Source organism: Podarcis melisellensis, assembly GCF_964234715.1.
Source record: "Podarcis melisellensis genome assembly, chromosome: 10".
NCBI lineage: Eukaryota > Metazoa > Chordata > Lepidosauria > Squamata > Lacertidae > Podarcis > Podarcis melisellensis.
The window spans coordinates 39,917,250-39,938,024 of record NC_138542.1 but is presented as its reverse complement, the minus strand read 5'-3'; the positions used below and the strand labels follow the sequence as shown (position 1 = coordinate 39,938,024).

General features: G+C 42.6%; 2 long non-coding RNA genes across 3 annotated transcripts in view; one reads left to right on the top strand and one right to left on the bottom strand.

Moving 5' to 3' along the window:
• Nucleotides 1-20,775, bottom strand: part of LOC309378490 — a 203,943-nt gene that overhangs the window by 9,676 nt on the left and 173,492 nt on the right. The window contains exons 6-7 of the long non-coding RNA XR_014172101.1: nt 12,453-12,612; nt 10,342-10,605 (exon numbers count right to left, since the gene is read on the bottom strand). This is a non-coding gene — a long non-coding RNA (uncharacterized lncRNA). The remainder of the gene's footprint in view (nt 1-10,341; nt 10,606-12,452; nt 12,613-20,775) is intronic.
• Nucleotides 1-20,775, top strand: part of LOC309378493 — a 217,185-nt gene that overhangs the window by 145,794 nt on the left and 50,616 nt on the right. The gene's annotated exons all lie outside the window — the stretch shown is intronic.

The following is a 20,775-nucleotide window of genomic DNA, read 5'->3' as shown; positions in this document are numbered from 1 at the left end:
GACAAGGCTTAACTCCATATTTTTACACCCTTCTGTGTATATTCCAATGTCTGAACCAGGTTCTTGTAACTCACTCTGCTTGCAAGGGATGGCTGTTTCCACCTGTCTGGCTCCCACCCACCAGTTCTGAGAGCTTTCCTAGGGCAGCTGTTTCCAGGAGAACGCTCTAGGCAGAGGCATGAAACCTTGGGGAGAGAGCATCTGATTGTTGAGAAGTCAAAGTGCTGTGCAGAACTCCATTGTTGCAAACTGTGGTTTGAAGAGCTGGCAATTAGCTGATCATTGACACTTCCAAGTGACATCCTGAGCTCTTTGCAAGAGGCTCACAAATAAACCTGCACTGTGCTTTGAGGTTCCAGTGATCAGCCAACCTCAGCACTTCAGAAGCCAGGTGTGCAAAACTTCTGAAAGCTCAAGTGTAGAGCCTCTTGACTATCAGACAATTGTCAGGTCTGCAGAAGCCCCTTTGGACTCAGCCCAGCTGCCCTTTTACCTGCCCACACCTGATGATGTCAGGTGATGAGCAGGTGCATGTGGCTTGGCCAAAGTAGTCAGGTGACCTATTTAGGTCCACAGGCTGGAGGCTCCTCGCCCCTGATTGAAACATCCAGCGCGGGGGGGGGGATTGTACTATGCCCTCAATAGCAGCAATCACCTCACAGTCATCCCAGTTGGGTGGACACCACAAGCAGAATGAAGGGGCCATTGTTGGATGAAAATTATAAAGCCCAGCTGTCTCTGCCCATGTGTGGTTGGTGTGGCAATGCAGGGTATAGCACAAGATCAGTTCATAGTTGGTGGTGGACACAGTGCCTTCCTCCACTGATGAAGCAAGCACAGGAGAAAGGGAGGAGAGCCTTTGTTTTTGTTATTTGTGAGAAGAAACAGAAGGAATCCAGTGAGATTGCCACTAGTATCTTAATTGTTTTCCAGTGTTATATGACCATGTGATATAATGATAATGATAAATTATTTATACCCCACCCATCTGGCTGGGTTTCCCCTGTCACTTTGTGGCTTCCATAGTTCATGTACTTCTGAGTTCCATTTCAAAGCATGAATGTTCATTCCTAAAACTGTTGCTCTTCTGCGTAATGCGTCTACCCACCTCCATCTTTCCTGTCTTCAGCATTCTCTTTCAAAAGCAAGGGAATTAAAAGGATGATGAGCAAAATGGGTTTTGTTGTTGTGCTCGCCCAATTTTGGCTGCTTTAGTTTTCAGTTTAATGCTTGCAGAGGAAGGCTGAATGGATTTAATTAATGTGTCTAAAATTATGTATTTCAATAGCTATAAACAAATGTACTTGCATTTATTAATATAAAAAGCTATGCAAATGGCTGCTCTTTTGATTGTAGCAGTATCAGAAAATTAAAGTAATGATACACTGTGATTAATTGATTCAGGATGGGTTTTGTTGAGTAATTCTGTGCTTAATGAGGTTCCATCTATTCAATTTCGTTTTCCATTTCCACTTGTTTCTCTCCTGGTCTTCCAGAAAACATGAATTTTTAGAAAAAGCAATGAATAACGTTATAAAAGATATATTGCTGACCACAGAGGCTTGTGTTTTAAAAAAACAACTCACCTTTTGAGTGTGAAGCTGAAGCATGTTAAATGTTTAAGTCAGTGCTTTTTTTCTTAAAAACGTGTTTGGGGTACTCTCATTTTCCTACTCATATTGAAATATTGCCCCTTAATGAGGCCAAACTTAGTTTCACAAAATGTTTAGGGGTGTGCGTACCCCTGCGTCCCCCCAGAAAAAAAGCACTGGCTTTAGTTATTCAGTATGAGTTTTCTTAAAACCTTAAGAGCATCAGATAGTCAATTAATAGGGCATGGATACATGCTGAAGGGAGGGGGGTGGAGCGGAGTATACATTGAAGATATGTTAACACTGCCAAAAAAAATTTGCCATCTTGCGTCAAAATGGCATCCACTTCTATCCAAACATAGAAGAAAACCTGTGCCTTAATCGAAGGCACCATAATGAAAAAATTGGTTATGATGTCTTAAGTAGTGTCTAAATACAAAGCAAACAAAAAACTTTCCAAAGCACACAGTAAATGTTCAACTCTTTTTTGTTCAGTTAGAAAGTAGGAACAGGAGCAAGAGTCACATACTCCTGCGACCCTCAGGTTTTTTTAAATGAAAAACTAATCAAAGTTTCTCTTGGGTTCAGTCCGCCTTATGGAACTCGGCTTCCTCTGTTCCCCCACTTTGGATTTTGTGCAACCAAAAAGGAAAGTCACCTTGGCTTTCTGATAGCAGGGAGAAATTTGCTCTCCCTTTTTATCCTGACAGAAAATCACTGCACTCTCCATTGCCCTGGCTATCACATGCACCGTGGCTTCAAAACCATCCAGCAGGAGATTGATTTCTGCAAATGGAATCAGGCTTATGGCAGATGGAAGTCATATCTTCCTGGCCGAATCTCACTCCTCTGTGTAAGCGATCCTTCTCACATGCGAAAACACATTAGCTTGGTGAGGACAGTGGGGAATTGAATCATGACATAATCCAGGGATATCTTCTGGAAGCAGAGGAAGTTACTTGGGCTAATGGATTGATTGATGAAGGCAAAGAAACCACAAATGAATATAAGAGATGTTCAAATTAAAAGAAAATTCAATTCACAGACTGAAGCAGCATTTAGATCACAGTCATGATCTCACGGAAAACAGGCAAAAGTCAGGAAGTCCTTCAGGCAAGAAAATGACCTGTTTCGACTCTAGGATTTCTCTGACTTGGCTTGGTCTATGCCAGAAGTATTAATGCTGCTGAAATGCAATTAGATATGCTCAGTATTAAATTGTGCACTATTCCAGGACATTTAGGCAAAGAGCTCAAGCAGAATAACTTGAGAGAGAGTTTATGATGAAATCAAACAAGCTGAGCTACATGCTTAGAATTGTTGGAATGGCACAGCTATTCTGATTTTAAGCAAACAGTGCCTAAAGCAAGATTGTATTTTACATATATGGAATACTGTTCATACTGTATATAACAAATCACAGAGAAGCCTGTGCTACATTTTTCTCTCTGCTATGGTTTCCACAGACTTGCTTTTAACATGCAACATTCTACTAGTCAGTTCCCCACTTGCTTTCTGAAATGGTGGTGTTCAGCATAGTGGTTTTTGCATTGGACTGGAACCTGAAAGAACAAGGTTCAATCCTTTGCTCGGCCATCACTGGGTGACCTTGGACCAGTCACCATCTCTTATCCTAACATATCTCACAGGGTTGTTGTGAGGATACACAGGGGAAGAAGAGAACCATATATGCCACCATGAGCTTGCTGGAGAATAGATGGGATATAAATGTGGTAGGTAGGTAGGTGGACCACATGGTGTTTCTGAACACAGAATTTGACTCCAATACTGTGAGCTGAACAGGATTTCAAGTTGTGAGAAATTAACTTTCCAAAAGTAATAGGTGTGTGTGTGTGTGTGTGTGTGCTTCTTGCTGTCTCAAATCTGGCAATGGATATGGGTGACCCTGGAGCCACCATGGATTATTATGATGCCCCCCCATTCCCACACCCCCTCAAACATCAAGACAGGCGCAGGAAGCAAGGGAGGGCCTATGACGCCATGGCTGTCAATAAGAGTCCGCATACTCTCTCTTTGTTTAGGAATACAAAATGGTCATGTGATCCAAACAAGGATTCCATTCCCCATCTTCAAATTCTCATTGATCATGGCAAAGCACTAACATCAGAAGCGTAAAAAGGGCTTTCGCTATCTCATGCTCCAGTGCTTCTAACATCCCACGCAGTTGTTTATGTATCAGATTCAGCCGTGAAACTATCTGAAGGTCTTATCTAAACTGAAGAGCCAGCATGACCAAGGATGGCAGGAACAACTTGCAGATTGTCCTGGGGAGATAAAGGCAATCAAGGCTGCAGGGAACGAGGAAGGACTGGGTATTAATAAATCTAAAGCCTGACACCCAAGGAGAAGAAAGAAGTGCTGTTGGTGAGAAATGGGCATGTGTCACCAAGTAACCAAGCAACCACAAGTGCAGGCAAACTCACCCACATCATTTCCTCAAATACCCTTCTTAATGTTTTTTGTTATGAAGCTTCTACTTTAGCTTGCACGAGGAAGCTAACATTTTGGGGTGAAGGGGGAAAACCATTTCCCTTTCCTCAGCAGTGAGCAGGTTCTGAACCATGTTCCTAATTGGGTCTAGCCAGCCCAAGCCGTGCCCACTCATCCCACACCTGATACCATATATGCCATCAGGTGTCAGACAGGTAAAAATGGAACAGGTAGGAGCCTTAGAGTGCATTCCTGATGGTTCTTTGGCAAACTGGGGTTTTATCCAGTGCCTTTAAAATTTGGCACCAAATGCAAGCCTGGCAAAGATTGGTTCCACTCATGAACTTGTTGTTTAGTCATTTAGTCGTGTCCGACTCTTCGTGACCCCATGAACCAGAGCACGCCAGGCACTCCTGTCTTCCACTGCCTCCCGCAGTTTGGTCAGACTCATGTTTGTAGCTTCGAGAACACTGTCCAACCATCTCGTCCTCTATTGTCCCCTTCTCCCTGTGCCCTCAATCTTTCCCAACATCAGGGTCTTTTCCAGGGAGTCATCTCTTCTCATGAGGTGGCCAAAGTATTGGAGCCTCAGCTTCAGGATCTGTCCTTCCAGTGAGCACTCAGGGCTGATTTCCTTAAGAATGGATAGGTTTGATCTTCTTGCAGTCCATGGGACTCTCAAGAGTCTCCTCCAGCACCATAATTCAAAAGCATCAATTCTTCGGCGATCAGCCTTCTTGATGGTCCAGCTCTCACTTCCATACATCACTACTGGGAAGACCATGGCTTTAACTATATGGGGAACTAATCCCTGCCAAAAGCGTTTGGTGTGTGTGTGCGTGTGTGTGTGTGTGTGTGTGAGAGAGAGAGAGAGAGAGAGAGAGAGAGAGAATTGTGTGCCACTTTACAAAATAAGGCTTGCAATCCTATACACATAGACATTTGCTCTGATCAGTTGGTCCCTGCTGGGATCAGCTATACACCGAAGTATCAGGAATGCTGGAATGCAGTGTGACTTGAATTGAGATCACACTGCAAATGGGAAATGACTCGCCTGACCCCATGTCACCATCAGGTGATTGACAGGGGGTGCACGCCCAAAAAAGTCAACCCTATCTAGTAGGATCAGTGGTCAGGGATGATGGGAGTTGTAGTCCAACAACAGCTGGAGACCCAAGTTTGGGAAACTGCTTTAACTGTACTTTGATGCCTCCTGGGGACATTGGCTCTTCCTTTTTATCCTTACAGGAGAGCACATGCCTTTCTCGAGACAGACGACAGGCTTTCATTAAGGAGAAGAGCACATCAGGGGCAGCTTATTTGCTTCATGCAGAGTGATCTATGCCATTCAATTACAGAACTTTCTCATCTGCCCTTGCTGCCCGCAGTCCTAAATAACTACCTTGTAATAGCAGGCTGTTATTTATGAGTGGCAAAAGGCACTAGTAAGTTTTGAAATGCTGTGTTCCACTGACATTTGCTCACTAAAAAAATATTAAGACAGAGAATGACTCAGAGGTTTTGAAAGCACACACGCACGCACGCACGCACGCACGCACACACACATATGCACACACACTCCTGATCAGTCTCCTGCCCTGAAGTCTGCTTCTTCTCTAGCACCCTCAGATACTTTTAATTATCACTTCACCATTTCAATCTTTCCACATTGTTCCAATGCTCATTCATTAGCTGCGAATGACCGTGTCCCTTTATAAAACATCACAAAGCCTTAACCAAAAGCCCACTTGATGGCTCTGAATATTAGCAACGAAGAAGAAAATGACTGGCATGGATCATTCATCATTATTTCAGTGACTAAAGCCATTCTGCAGTAGACAGCTATTTAATGAATTCAATTTGATGGATGGATGAAAAAATATGTTAAGTGGGGAGCGACAAAGGTTCCGATCCTATGCACAATTACTGGGTGCTAAACACTATTAGACACAGTGAGGTGTAATTATGAGCAAAATTGCATAGGATTGGAGACAGAATTTGGAGACTAGATTCTTGAATTTTCTGCTTAATCAACCATTCTTTGTTCTGCGATTGTACATCAGTTGGTCACTGTGTGGTTAAGCAGAGCAGAAGAGATTAACATAGCACACAGCACATTCATGTGCAACAAAGAACATGTGTGATTTCTAATTATAGCCTGAACTGGTCATCAATTTGAATGGATGAGACAGTTTCATGTTATGAAATACCCTGCACAATTACTATTTTGACAGTGGCTCATTATTTCTTTAGCTTTGTATGGTTTAGAGTTGAATCAGTTATTTTCATCTCTATATTCCTTTGCTTATACCATTTCCCCTGCAAAAAACAGTTGATTGATTGCACACTGAATATTGTCTTACTTGTTTCTGGTAAGTAGGCATTGTTCCTGTAAGAAACAATGCTAGAAAAACAGTGGTGTGTCCGTTCTCCAAATTACAACCCTGATCACCTTCCAAAGGCTTGGAAGTGGATTACTTTTCTGTCCGGTCCAGTCCTAGGATTCTGTGCTGCTTCATGGAGAGGGAAAGTGTATAAACACTGAGGCATTAACCCAGTAGTTTTGGTATCCTTGGTTCTCTTGTGACTTTCATAATATAAAATGTGTACAATTAACAATTATGGACAGTAGAATGTTGCAGCGTATGAGTACAGACAAGGGCTTGTTAGCCAGTTCTTGTTCTTTTGTGGGATTAGCAAATTGAGAGATTTCTCTTTGAAAGCATATAGAATGTTTTCAGGCCTAGTAGTTAATTGATTTCAAAAGCCATTTCCTGCACTATATTTTCCTCGGGACCATATGATGGCCAGATTTCAGAAAAGTACAGAAAAGCAGATGAGAACCAGAACTTAGTTTTGAAAGGAAGAAGGATCTGCTTGAATCAACTTTTGTGTGGGCGTGTATATTTCATGGCAAAGCCTTCCTGGTATTTCCTTATGGATAATGGCTTCTGCATCATGCAGGGACACAAACGTGGCTTCTTTGGCTCAGGCCTCAGCAACTATTGCTACCTCCATGGACTGCAAGTGTAAAGTCTAGTGAGAACACCAGAAGAATCCCAAGGCACTTAAGGGAATGAGTGGAAAATAGCTGTGGAATCTGACCCGGCCCTATTATTCAGCAGGGATGAAGCGTTCACCTCAGGTGTTGGGGTACAAAGCTTTGTGGGCCACATGGCGTGTTCTGCACCACTAATCTGCTTTCCTCAGGTGTGGTGGGGGATACAGGCCTGTGGCACCAGAACATTATTGTTACTACTACTACTACTGCTGCTGCTGCTAAAATTTCCAAGGGGCTCAAAGTGATGTATATGGTTCTTCTGCACTCCCCATTTTATCCTCACAAGGATAGATTGATTCAGCCAAGAGACAGCAACTAGCCCAAGATCACCCAGTGAGCTTTATGGTTGACTGGGCATTTGAACCCTGAACTCCTAGTTCAGGGTTTCCCAAACTTGGGTCTCCAGCTGTTGTTGGACTTAAACTCCCATCATCCCTAGCTAACAGGACCAGTGGTCATGGATGATGGAAATTGTAGTCCAAAAACAGCCGGAGACCCAAGTTTGGGATACCCTGTCCTAGTCTAACACTCTGACCACACTGGGTATGATACAACTGGAAGGCTAGTGGACTTCTGTATATGCATTGAGGTGTATGTTACACGGAACCATCTTATCCTTTGCTCAGGCAGAAAAATGCAATAGGCTGACCCTGAAAGGCATACCAGGAGTTTCACAATGATCCCAAAGGGCTACAGCTAACTGGGAATCACATCCCAAGCCCAAAATGTGAATTGACACACAGAAGCTTCAGAGCAATGGAGGAGAGCCTGACAGGAAGGAGGTCTTCAATTACTGTTTTGAATTTGGGTGGTGGGAGCTATTTTATTTTTCTTTCAAAGCAAATAAATTCAAGGCAAACATTTGCCATCTTCTGGAAAGTTTTGTTTTTTTGCTGCCTGAAGAGGAACTGAAATATGTATTTTATCTAGGATCCCCACCCCCACCCCATCTTCTGCCAAACATATGCTGAAATCTTATTCATTATAGGGCTAACAAGGTCTTTCATCCCTACCAACAAAATTCATAAGATAAAAAGGGAGCTATTGCTCCTTGCTCTTTAAAAAAAGATATTGGCAGAATACTCTCTGCCTTCCTTCCCTGTCTCATCAGAATGATTCTCCTTCGCCCCCCCCCCCGACCTCCCATCTCGCCACACAGGGTTCATAAAGCACAATTTGGAGATAATGAAAGAAATACAGGACACAACATGTTTCTGGCTGATAGTATTGATTCCAGGTTTTCTCACAGAGAATTAATTCACCCATATGCTCCTGCTGCAATGCAACTTAACTGCTTCTATGACTGCCTGTTGAAACTGTTTCGCATATGTAACAGACCTCAAATCACAGATCAAAACTAATTACCAAAAAGTCACCCTAATTGCTCAGCACAGGACATATCTGAGATAAATGCAGGTTCACATTGGCACCTGATTTTCATTATCCGTTTAATGGAGAGGCTAATAAAGAGGATACAATACAAATAACGAGTGACACATTTGGCGCAAATGATGGACTAGCCTTGGTACAATAATGCTGCATTTGTTTGTTTTTCCTCTTTTCAATTTTCTATGTTCCCTCCCTTAATTCATTTGTATGCCATTATCTCTGTCATAATGGAAACATCCTACAACTTATGAAGCTACTTTGAGGGTTGGTCCAGATAGAACACTGTTTGTCTGAAACCAAACAAACTACTATCATTAGTGAAACCAGCCAGCTTCAAACCATAGTTTATAAACTGGCTTGTTTTCATTAGCCACACTTAACCACGGTTTATGATATGCACAATACACTAAGCTTCTGAACTCCTCACAGCCACCCTGGAGAAGGGACAGGATGCATGTACATGTATGTGGAAGCTAGGCTTGTTCTCAGAATACTAGGCCATGGCTTAGTGCTACTGTATGTCTAAATGGAGCTTTTGACAGCTGGTATAATTGCCAATTGCCACTGTCTTACAAGGATTTTTCTCGCTGTATTGGTCATAGAATTTTTGTAGTGGGCAGAAGGGGAAATAGGGAGGTTATTTTGAGAGGATTCTCTCTCTCTCTCTCTCTCTCTCTTTTTTTTTTTGGAGTTTATTCTCCTCCAATGCTGAGTCAGAAAACTGCAGCAGCTCTAGACAAGTTGTATCCAGTAATTTTTATCATACTGATAGCATCACCTTTCTCAAAATACACACTGCTGGAATAAAAACAATTTATTCCTTGTGAGCACCAGCTGCGGTAAAAAGAGCATGGCCAGAGATTAAGGATTGATTTGTTAGTGCATTTCTCTCATGGTACAATCTTATTATCACATAGCTCTGCCTCACTGTTTTAAGTATTAAGAAGTCCCTGAATGATTTATATGCATTTGTAAATGCCTTCTTCTTCTTCTCTTGCTGTGGCCACTCTTTCTGGGCTGCTAGCCCTGAAGGCTAAAGCACCTTCCTGTGGAGCAGAAGGGATGGGGGCTTCCTAAATGCAGGAGAGTCCCACTGAACTGCCTCCTCATCAGCAACTGATGCACGGATTATCATTTCCACTAGAGAGCTTGAAAACCACTGTGATCTCTGGCAGAAAATGAAGTCCTCAAAGCTGTGCATTAATTGCAGCCAAAGTGCAGTCCTTTGAGGTATCCCTTGTGCTGTGGAGATCCCTGCATTGCATGGGGGTTACACTAGAGGATCCTTGGGATTCTTTCCAACTCTATGATGCTGTGGTTCTAACACACGCTATGCCCTATCCCTCGCGCTATGTTTTTGGCGTTGGGAAGGGAAAATATTAAGAAGTGGCAAGGAGCACAGAGGTGAGCCTTCAGAGAGGGTGGCTGTTTTCACTTTAAAGTGGACCCTCTAAGCAAACTTTTTCAGCAGGGGGCTGGTCCACTGTCCCTCAGACCTTGTGGGGGGCCGCACTATTTTTTTTTGGGGGGGGGGTGAATGAAGGAATTCCTATGCCCCACAAATAACCCAGAAATGCATTTTAAATAAAAGCACACATTCTACTCATGTAAAAACCCCAGGCAGGCCCCACAAATAACCCAGAGATGCATTTTAAATAAACGGACACATTCTAGAAGGCAATTGGGCCGGATCTGGCCCCAGGCCTTAGTTTGCCTACCCATGCTCTAGTGCAAGCAGTGCTTTACTTTGAATAATCACCCCATTCTAAATAATCTTCAAAGGCACCTCCTTGGGAGTAGGGGGCATGAATGATTCATAGATCCCTTGGGATTCTTACTTCTCCTTACCTGGCTATGATGTTGAGACGCTGGCAAATCAGTTCATATATTTGCTTTCATATATTTAGAGATTTCCAAACAATGCTTTGCTGTTATTATTTCTAGTTAAATTTATCCCACTGGCATTGATGTTGCAAGTAAAGTCTGAAAATTATCTCTCCTGCTCTTTCTCTCTCCTTGCTTTTCGAAGTGTTTATTCACCAGAGTCCTTTAATTTTGAGCCCTGTAGACAAGAGCTGCTCCTTTGGCTTCATAACTCAGGTAGCTACAAGGCTGCAGAAATAAAAATGAGAAACAGTTATGTAATTGAGAGACAATGAAAATCTCTATCAGCCCTGACAAACAATTGTTTTCCTCACTGCCTCCAAAATGTAATTATATGGGCCTCTCTTGCTTTCATGTATCTAATTACTGAATTACTATAGATCATATTGTCTATGCCGTATCCAAACTGCAGCTTCTATTGCCTTCCAAAGGGTTTATTGTTCCGTATCAATTTAGGATTCTCTTTTCCCACACTTCTCTTTCATGCTTCCCTTTATGTAACCCTTACAAAATATCAATAACATGCCCTGAAGAGGTTTAGACCTTGTTTCAATTTTCCATGACTGTCATGGTGTCCTTTCATCTCTGGCTATGAGCTATTATTTTCATAGATCTTGTGTACATATTACCCCCACATTTGCTTACAAATGCTGAATGGCATCCTTAGGCAGTGGCACTTAATAAATGTATAGGTTAATGATAGCTTTAGTTAGGAGGACTACATGCAAACAAATGTCTTTCTGCACAAATTATACCCATGCCATATTTCTTTTTAGTTTTTAGTTTTTTTAAATTCCTCATTGTACAGCTTTTACTAGCACTTTGGATGATGAGAGCTCATTGAACATTATTCTCAACTCACTTTCCAAATTAAAATGCCTGAGCCAAAACCTCATGATGTTGCACATCTTTTCCGCTCCTGCCATTTGTTGCAAATTAGTGTTTTGAAAATGAAAATAATGGTCCTGGGAGGAGAAAATGCTTGTTTCACACTTAGGTGTCATGTGACGTGCCCTAGATAATTTAAAGACGCGCTGAAGCATGTGAGCCGAGTGCGAAAACAGAGTCATGACAGGCCTTGTAAAAGATGCGTGATTCTCAGTGATGTCTGCATAAATGCAGTCCCGTTTCATCTAACATATTCATAAGCATGTTTATTATGCGAGTTTTCAGAGGAAAATACATTGTGTTCTTCATATAAAGGAAATATTCTAAATTCTCCGTAGCTTAGCTGATTTCAGTTTATGAAACAGCAATGTCTTCAGCCTGGGAGAAAAGGCATTCTTTCCCTGTGTTGTGTTGTTTGGTAAAACTTGGACATTACTGGCAACCTGCAAGAATTTCTAACTGTAAAAGGAGATGCTACGGTCTAGTGGCCCCTTAGAAGGTGTCGCAGGGACCATATGACATACCCTCCAACATTTTTCTGATGAAAATAGGTTCGTCTTGAGGAAAAGTTCTTAAAGAACTTCTTTCCCAGAGAAATTGGCCTGGTGCCTTCATTATAGACCTTTAGGCACCAGGCGAAAAAGTTCCTTTTTAACCAGGCCTTTGGTTGACCGGATTGACATCCGACATCCTATACCCTTTTAAAATGTGGCTCTTTTTTTGGGGGGGGGTGTTATTGGGTCATTGTTCTTATTTTGACTTTATATATTGTAATCTTTTCTGTGAACTGCCCTGAGACCTCTGGGTATAAGGCGGTATATAAATTGAATGAATAAATAAATAAATAAATAAATAAATAAGGGATATCCCAGGATCAAATCAGAAACCAAGATGGCTTCTGTAAATCTGGGACTGTCCCTAGAAGATAGGAACTAGGGACACTTGGAAGGGGGTATCTGATCGGGTGGATCAGAGGTTCTTCTCTGACATCAGAGAAGGACATCCAATGTTGGATCCCCTGTTCCTGCCATTGCAGCAACTTTCATATCCCTGGCCAAACTGACTCCAGAGTTTTGACATCACTAGGGCCCCAAAGAGGGTATGCCTGGGGTGGTTCAAGGGCATGCTGGCAGAGGCAAACTTCTGCTCCTCTAAGCAGGCCTGGCAAATAAAACCTTCTCTTTTACCTTTCAATGTGTCACTCTAAAAGTGTTCCAGCTTTGATGCTTCTACCAACATCTCTGTTCTAGATTAATAAGATGCCTTGCAGCCACTGACAAATGAGAAAGCATTCTGGGGAAAAGAATGTATCATCATGTTGAGACTTTAGCTGAGGTCTCAAGCCACCTGGAAAGGAAGAAATTACCAAATCCATCATTAGAATCAGCTTTGTGGTGACAGCAAAGGCTGGGGAAGAGAAGGGATCCAATGATATCACGTGCCATTCTCGAGAAAGTCAAGGAAGTTAATGGCTCTGTTAATTTGATTATTGCTGCAACTGTGGCCCTATCACACCACTTTACACAATCATGCCTTCCCCCAAAGAATTTGGGGAGCTGTCATTTGTTATAGGTTCTGAGCTACAATTCTCAGGGCATGCAAACACAGTAGTTTAAACCTCAAATGAGTGTGTCTATAATAGGCTTCCAAGCATTCTTGAAATTACCACAACAACCAAAAGCCACAATCTGCAATAGAACTTCAGTAAGTTCAATTGTAATAGATTTTCAGCATTTTCATGCTGGGTGAGGAAGGCAGACCAGCCACACTTAATTTATTGAAGTATAATTGTCATGTTCAAATGCAAGAATAACACCATATGGAACATTATGCTAATGTGTTATCACACTAATTACTTCTTATATTACTCACCCTTGGAGCTAACAAAAACCTGCATGTCTGCCGAGAAAAAGTACTTGAAAAGTTTTCATGCTGTTGTTCTGCTTGGACATCTATATCTATCCATCCTTTCTCTCTTCTAAAAAAAATAATTGGACCAAAATGTACACAGAAAAAAGAGCCTTTAAAATCATATAGGTGTTTATTTGCTAATGCTAGAAGCCTGAAAACCCAGATAGGTGGATTGTTGTCAGAGTGCCTCAGCCTAAATGTTCCATTGAACACCTATGGGATACAGTTATCTATGGATATTAGAACTGGGTGCCTTCTAGTTGGGGACGCGGGTGGCGTTGCGGGTTAAACCACAGAGCCTAGGACTTGCCGATCAGAAGGTCAGTGGTTCGAATCTCCGTGCCGGGGTGAGCTCCCGTTGCTCGGTCCCTGCTCCTGCCAACCTAGCAGTTCAGAAGCACGTCAAAGTGCAAGTAGATAAATAGGTACCGCTCTGGCGGGAAGGTAAACGGCGTTTCCGTGCGCTGCTCTGGTTCGCCTGAAGTGGCTTAATCATGCTGGCCACATGACCCGGAAGCTGTACGCCGGTTCCTTCGGCCAGTAAAGCAAGATGATCACCGCAACCCCAGAGTTGGCCATGACTGGACCTAATGGTCAGGGGTCCCTTTACCTTTACCTTACCTTCCAGTTGAATATTTCAGTGCAAATTTGTGTTTAGTGGTAGAGAAAGGGCAGCAGCAGCTAAAAAATGGATGCAGCACATGGTTGCAGGAGCATCAGACTAGCTCCACCGCCATGCACTGCTCAACCCTGAGCTTCCTGCACCTCACCCCTTCTCTTCTTGGTAAGTGGCAGCGACCTACAATGTTGGGAAGCTAGGAGATCTAGGACACCCTACTCACACCACCACACTGGCCACAATTCCTCTTAGCAGACTATGTGGAAAATAACTGGTGCTATGGCACTGGTCCTGCCTCTGACACAGAATACTTCATCCTTTCTATTGTGCACATACATCACAAAGAAATCTGAGCTTGGCTGGCATTTATTTAGTTTAACCCCATAGCTGCCCCCATGGCAGAGAACTTCTCTGAGTGGCTCAGACAACAAATACAACAATTAGAATACAATGCTGAAAACAATAAAAACTATTAACAACTAAAAAACAACAACACAATAGATCCATAGACATAGAGGTATTAAAAAAGCCTGGGGGAGCTAAAAGGTTTTCAGCTGGTGCTGAAATGACCCAGTGGGTCTCTGGAGAGTGGGGTGGGGTGGGGGGCTGCTGGGTAAAACAGTGGCTCTCAGCTGAACTCCAGCTGCCTGCATTGCTGCTGCATACTGGGTCTGAAGGAGGAAGCACAAGGTGGTGGTGAGGAGTGCACGAGCATTGCACCGGCTCTGCTGGTGTGTTTGCACTGCCTTGACGTTGCCGCAGCAGCTGCCCACTTTTACATGCATCCTCCAGTCTCCTGCCAGCCCCAGAGCTTTCATTCTAGTTGTCTACATTTTTGGATACAGCATTTTTCGTCCAGATTGGAGAGAAAGTGTTTAAAATGTGTTTAGAGGGTGCTCCCCATTTATGCGATTTTTGCTTATGCTCGTGGGGGCCTGGAATGTAACCTCCACGTAAGAGGGGGGGTGCCTGTACTGCACATCTATGTCAAACTGAGTTTTTATTATTATCATTCAGGTCATGCCTTTTCTCCCCTGTTTAAATGACAGTGAAGTTAAAGACAGGAGATCTCTTCTACCTGGTTACATTTCTTGATGCATATTGTTTTACCCTGACTTTCTGACACTTGATTATGTTTTTGTCATTTTTCTACATGTACATGAAATTGTATTAACAAATGAATTCGATTGACATTCCATTTTAACTGGGCTGCCCTCATAAATCATGTATTTCACCAAGTTTCACAAAGGCCTATACCACTCATCACTGTCATGCTAACTCAGCTGAGGTTAATGGGACAGTAGGGGTGCAGGCTCCGTTTCGTTTTGGATGGCCACTGATATGTTTGGTTTTATAAGCACACCTTGAATACCCAGTCACTGTATTCGGGGCCAGTGAGGAATTTTTCCTGCAGACAATTTGGGCCTGCTGGAAGGTTTCCACCTGCCTCGCAGCAATCACCACAACCTCTTGGCAGATAAGGCATTGGGTTGGATCCTTAGACTATTAGGTACCCCACTAAAGGGGTCCAGGAAGTTGTGTTTCTGTCCTGAAGCCGAGATGGGGGCTGATGGGCCATAGTACCCATCCAAACAGCAGTCATGATAGGATCACCCTGATTTGATGTTGGTCGACCCAGCCTACTGGTGGATTCCAGATACATACCCAATGCCTTTGCCATAGCTTACTTACATCTGTGATGAATAAATTTTGTGGACTATTTTAACCCAATACCAATTTCTTCCTTGGCCCTGTCCTGTGCTGTTTCCTACACCTGGGCCTGGAATATAAGAGCAGGCAAGGCACTGGTCAGGGGGAGTCACTATCTCTCCACCCTGCCTCTGGCATGCATCTGGAAAGACACTCCATCATGAAATACGTTCATTCAAAATGTGGGGTGATGGAAGGATAAGGTGACTGCAGACTCTTGCTATTTCTGCTGCATGAAACAGCTGAGAATATTACAGTTAAATAAGGAGAGAGAGAGAGAGAGAGAGAGAGAGAGAGAGAGAGAGAGAGAGAGAGATGCTGCTGGTGCCTCTACTTTGATGGTGAAACCTCCTTCCTCTTTTCTTTTTTAAGGTTCATTGGCCCCTGAATGTCATAAAAAAATAGGTACTGCTTGACTCTAAAAACAAACAAAACAAAACCTCAGAGCAGATTACAAAAAGAATAAATATCTGTATCTAGCCAACCTCAGCTTGAAAAGTTTGTGTTGGGGGCTCCTTACTGCTATGTGTTTTCAAGACGCATAGAGGGAATGCTGTCGTGTCCCGTCACTCCTGGGGGACTTCTGCCACGCACACTGAAACTGTGCACTGGAGCACCATATCATGCTAGCGGCTCAGGATACACAGTTTTAAAGCAAACCATTTGGGGCAGGGGAACAGAGATGGCCCACAACCTCTTAGAGCACCACGTAAGTTGACCACTTAGAGCACCTTGCAAATGTTTATTTCTAAATGTGTTTCTGGGCAGATTTTTAAGGATTTTCCTGTAAATATCCACCTGGAAATGGAACAGGATGGATTTAGTTCCAATCTTCCAGAAAATGGGGGTGGGCTGGACTTTAATGGGCCCATCCATCTCTAGTCTGAACTCTGGAAAGTACTCAACACTGTATGCAAAATGACCCACATTAGCCAAACTCATTCCACATTGTGCCTGGGGAACCTAACCCATCACTATTTTGGAATCTCTGAAATATATTTAATAAAGAATTCCTGGGTCTGTCCATTTTAAATGTCCTTCTTGGTAATTCCCATTAAATGTGTTCTGGTTTACTTCTGAGTAAACATTTGCTGGAGCATGCTGTTGAGCTCCTCCTGGGAGCCAAGTGAAAGCAAACCAGGTAGCTTTCATGCACTTCAGTGAAATTAAGGTCAGATCCACACCATACATTTAAGCACATCCAATTCGCATTTCAAAGCACATGGCTACCCTCAAAGAATCTGGATGTAGGGACTTGGACCTCTGTGTAGGGAAAATATGGTTCCGATTATTCTTTGAGAGACGTCATGTGCTTCAAATGCACATTGGATGTGCTTTCAATGTATGCACAGAGAATACGACGATGGAGCTAGAAAGAGGACAACTCTGTCCACATCCTGTGGTTTGCAGAAACTGTTTTGCAAGAGGCAAGAGTTCTTGTTTACTTTACCCACAGAGACTTCCTCAACCCCTGAATAAAAGCCTGCTGTTGTTTTGGAGGTGGGTGGTGGGTTTTTTTTGTACAAACAGCTTAATACACAGAACCCACACCCAGGTTCATTGAAGTAAATGGCAAGACTGCTATTGACGTCACTTGTCTTTTGATCGAGTCCAGAAGCAAGGCTTCGCTAAACCCTTAATTCTTCAAGGCCGGGTGACTCATTCTTTTGAAAGAAGACAAATTACCTTGCTGAATCATGGCTTAAATCTCTCAGATTGGCCATAAGAGCCTATCTTAATCTAGAAAAAAATAAAGACAGGGCTGGTTTGTATGGTTGGAACTATTAAAATGCTGCATGTGCAAAGTGGAATGGATTTATGGACACCCTTCCACTGTGCCTGTGATGGCACATAGCTGAACCTTGCCTTAGCTTTAGCAGCTCCAAACTACCTTGTTCTGGCCACAGATCATCATTATTGGACTTTCTTTACTGCCATTCTTAACCTAAGAGCATAAGAAGGGAGCCTGTTGGATTAGGCTGGCGGCCCATCTAGTCCCAGAAACCTCTTCTAAGTCACCAACCAGATGTCCATAGGAAACCCAAAAGCAGGACCTGAGTGCTGAGGTTGTTGCGGAAGAATTCAGAGTGGACCTGGCCTCTCCAAACTGCCCAAGCTTTTTTGCAAGGATTCTCTGAACTAGCTTGGAACTAATAAGAGATGGGGGACTTTGCCAACCTTTCATTACAAACAGTTTCAACATGGATTTAACAATGTTCTTCTTTTGAAAGTGCATGCTTTCGCTTAGCACTCAGAAGAGACCATGTTTTGCTAAGCACCCAAACTGAATATCTGTGATTGACATTACAATTTTATGTTGTGTAGGACTCTAAATTATCTGCTGGAATTGACCACATAATTAAGGCCTAGCAGGCAGCAGTAAGAAGGCATGTAGCTCTGTATTATACCCGTAAACAATGTCAAGCGTCTTCGCTGATATGCATATAAATGGGACTTGTCCATTTATTAATATTTACTGATGTCATCCCCCCTCCCCACCACTGCAAACAGTTTAAGTTGCCTCTGAGATGAACTGCCCTGCTGTGAAGTTTGCTAACATCCCCCCCCCTGAATATAATGATGAGGTGATGGAAATGGAATCTTCCCACTGAGTTTTTAAAATCTAGAAATGAGTTGAAATTAGTGAACCTGAGCAGAGGGAAGGGGGAAACCCCAACTTGCAGGATTAAGTACACAAAAGCATTGTGCAAGTATAGGAGAGATCACACTTAATATATACTGACTGTAGCCCAGGGTGTGTCCTGCTGATGGCTTTCTGCAGATGAAAGCTACCACAAGGTTCATGTTGCAGGCTTTGTCCCTGAGAAAAATGGAAAACCAATTCACATGACCCATATTTGCCCTGGGCACATAATTGCTTCAATGTGCATCTATGAAAGAGCACTTGGCACACAATCAGATTAGCTTTCAACCCTTGATGAGGTGGTGAGTGAAAAAGATGGATCATGGCAAACGTTCCATTTTAAACCCAGTTACAAAGTTTCTTCTGGGTTTTGGGTGGGGTGTTGCAAAAAGGCTAGAATTCATTGTAGTTTGTATCATTACAATATTTAATGATGCAACTATTACGGTACCTACTTCTTTTATAGCTTTGATTGATTGATTGATTGATTGATTGATTGTATAATAGAGACAGCGATGCTCATACTAACTTTAAAAGCTTTCATTTACTGATTGATTCTATAATGGGTCCCAGATTGGCACAACGGGGGGTTTTTTTAATAAAAAAAACTTCACTTGCTCTGGATTATGTGTCTTGGAGCCCAGGAAAGGGAGGGGTGTTCAGGTTAAGTGTTGTTACTACTGCTTCTGCTTTTTAAAAACAACAACATTGTTTTGTTTTGGTAAATTACTTACTTAGAAACTCTCCAAAGGTCAGGTTCGTGTGCTTTTTCATACAGCATTCAGAAAAAGTCACACAGGCAGTAAAACTTAGCTTAGCTACAGAGTGGTGAAATTACTGGTATATGAACTTGAGTGGCTTGTTGTGCAGTCTGAGCTTAGAGCAAGCTGCTCAAACCTCTTTACAGGCTAAACCTAACAGGTAGACTGGCGTACAACAATAGGCATGACTACTCATTTCATCCCATATTAAAGAATGTGACATAGCTAAGCCTGGTATTAACTCCTTCGTGCATTAATTGGACTAAGCATGTTGGTTATATGAGGCTGGTTATCCCACATTCTCAATACTCCTTAACTGGACTTTAACCTGCCATCACCTTCCCTGGAAAGGACTTTAATGCTATATACTGCTCCTTATTTGTTCAAACTTACCCTGCATGCACCTTATTTCCACAGGAAGGATGCACACTCTGCTTCCCTGCAAATACTTTGATTTGTAACCAAAACATTCTCTAATTAAAAAGATTCATTTGTTTTGTGACCGAGTGAGGGGTGGGGTTGGACAAGTGACAGTGAGTCTCTTTGTATAATAAGTATCTATTTTGTAATAAATCAGAGGAGAAACATTGGATGGCTTACATATGTGTTACAATAGACTGTTTTAACTATTTCCTTACATGCACACATTAAAAGCTACAGCAGCTGCTAGGTGGGGCAAGACAGGCAAGGTAGCTATGAGCCACATGAAATTCCAGAGAAATTGCAAAAAAGGTGTGTGGATCTGCTTCCAACTAACCCCTTTTCTACCAAGGGATATATAGTAAATGCCCAGGAATGCAGGAAAATGCTGTCGCTGTTATTTGTATCTTGTTCTTTTGTGAACTCATCAGTGAATTTCTAAAATGAAAAGTTTGGGCTCTCTGCCTGTCTAGATATGAGTCTGCATCCTTCCCCAAACTCAGATTATTTTTTTCCAAATTGCAGACATTTTTGGGCAGAATAATTGTGTGTGTCCATCAGAATCATAATGGCAGCATCAGAGAAGAACTGGTTTCACTCTCTTGGGTAGAGATGGCGTGCAAGTTGCCTTCCTGCCTGACCCTCCATGTGCCATCATTGTTTCATGTTGCAGAAAACGCAGTCTTCAGAGTTTGTGCAGATGGAAACCACAGATGAGATTTCCCAGTATTGATTAGATTTTTCTTTTCTCTTTCCAACATCTGAATTGTAACGGGCTGAATTATTAGCTGAAGCACACACTTTTCATTCCCAGAGATTCTATTAGGGCCATACAGTATCCAGCATGGTGGTATCGATTAGGAGCAGGCTCACGCCTGCTCTGCCAACCACCTGTTTTTCCCCTGCCGCAAAAGATGTTTCCATTCACATATGGCTGCAATTGCTGTTGGGCAAAAAAGAACATGCTCTGGGGGTAGGGATGATGCATTTTGCCAAGTTGTTCAAATGATCATTAAGACACACCAATTTCTTGAACGGGTGTGTGTGTGTGTGTGTGTGTGTGTGTGGCATCCTTCCTTTTTATTACTTGTACCTCACAAAGAAATAAGAGCGCTCAGGGGGGAAAGACAGCCATAATTGTGAAAGAAGCACCACTTGCAGTTGTATAGGTGAGAAATGAATTTGTTCCAGGTCTCATGGCCTCCTTGGCTGTTTTTCTTAGCTTGACACACTGAGGAAGCAGAGAATGAAACCACATGAGAAGGAAGCGCTTGGTAGAGAAAGGCCTTTTGGCCTGCCTTCCTGCAATTGCATTTTAAACATGTTACTTCCACCTTTTTTATAGCACTGCAGAATTTATGCCATCCAATTTTTTTCAGGTCAAAAACCAGGACGCACGTCTTCTGCAATGCGCTCCTGGGCATGTCATGTGAGCAGTGCTGCAA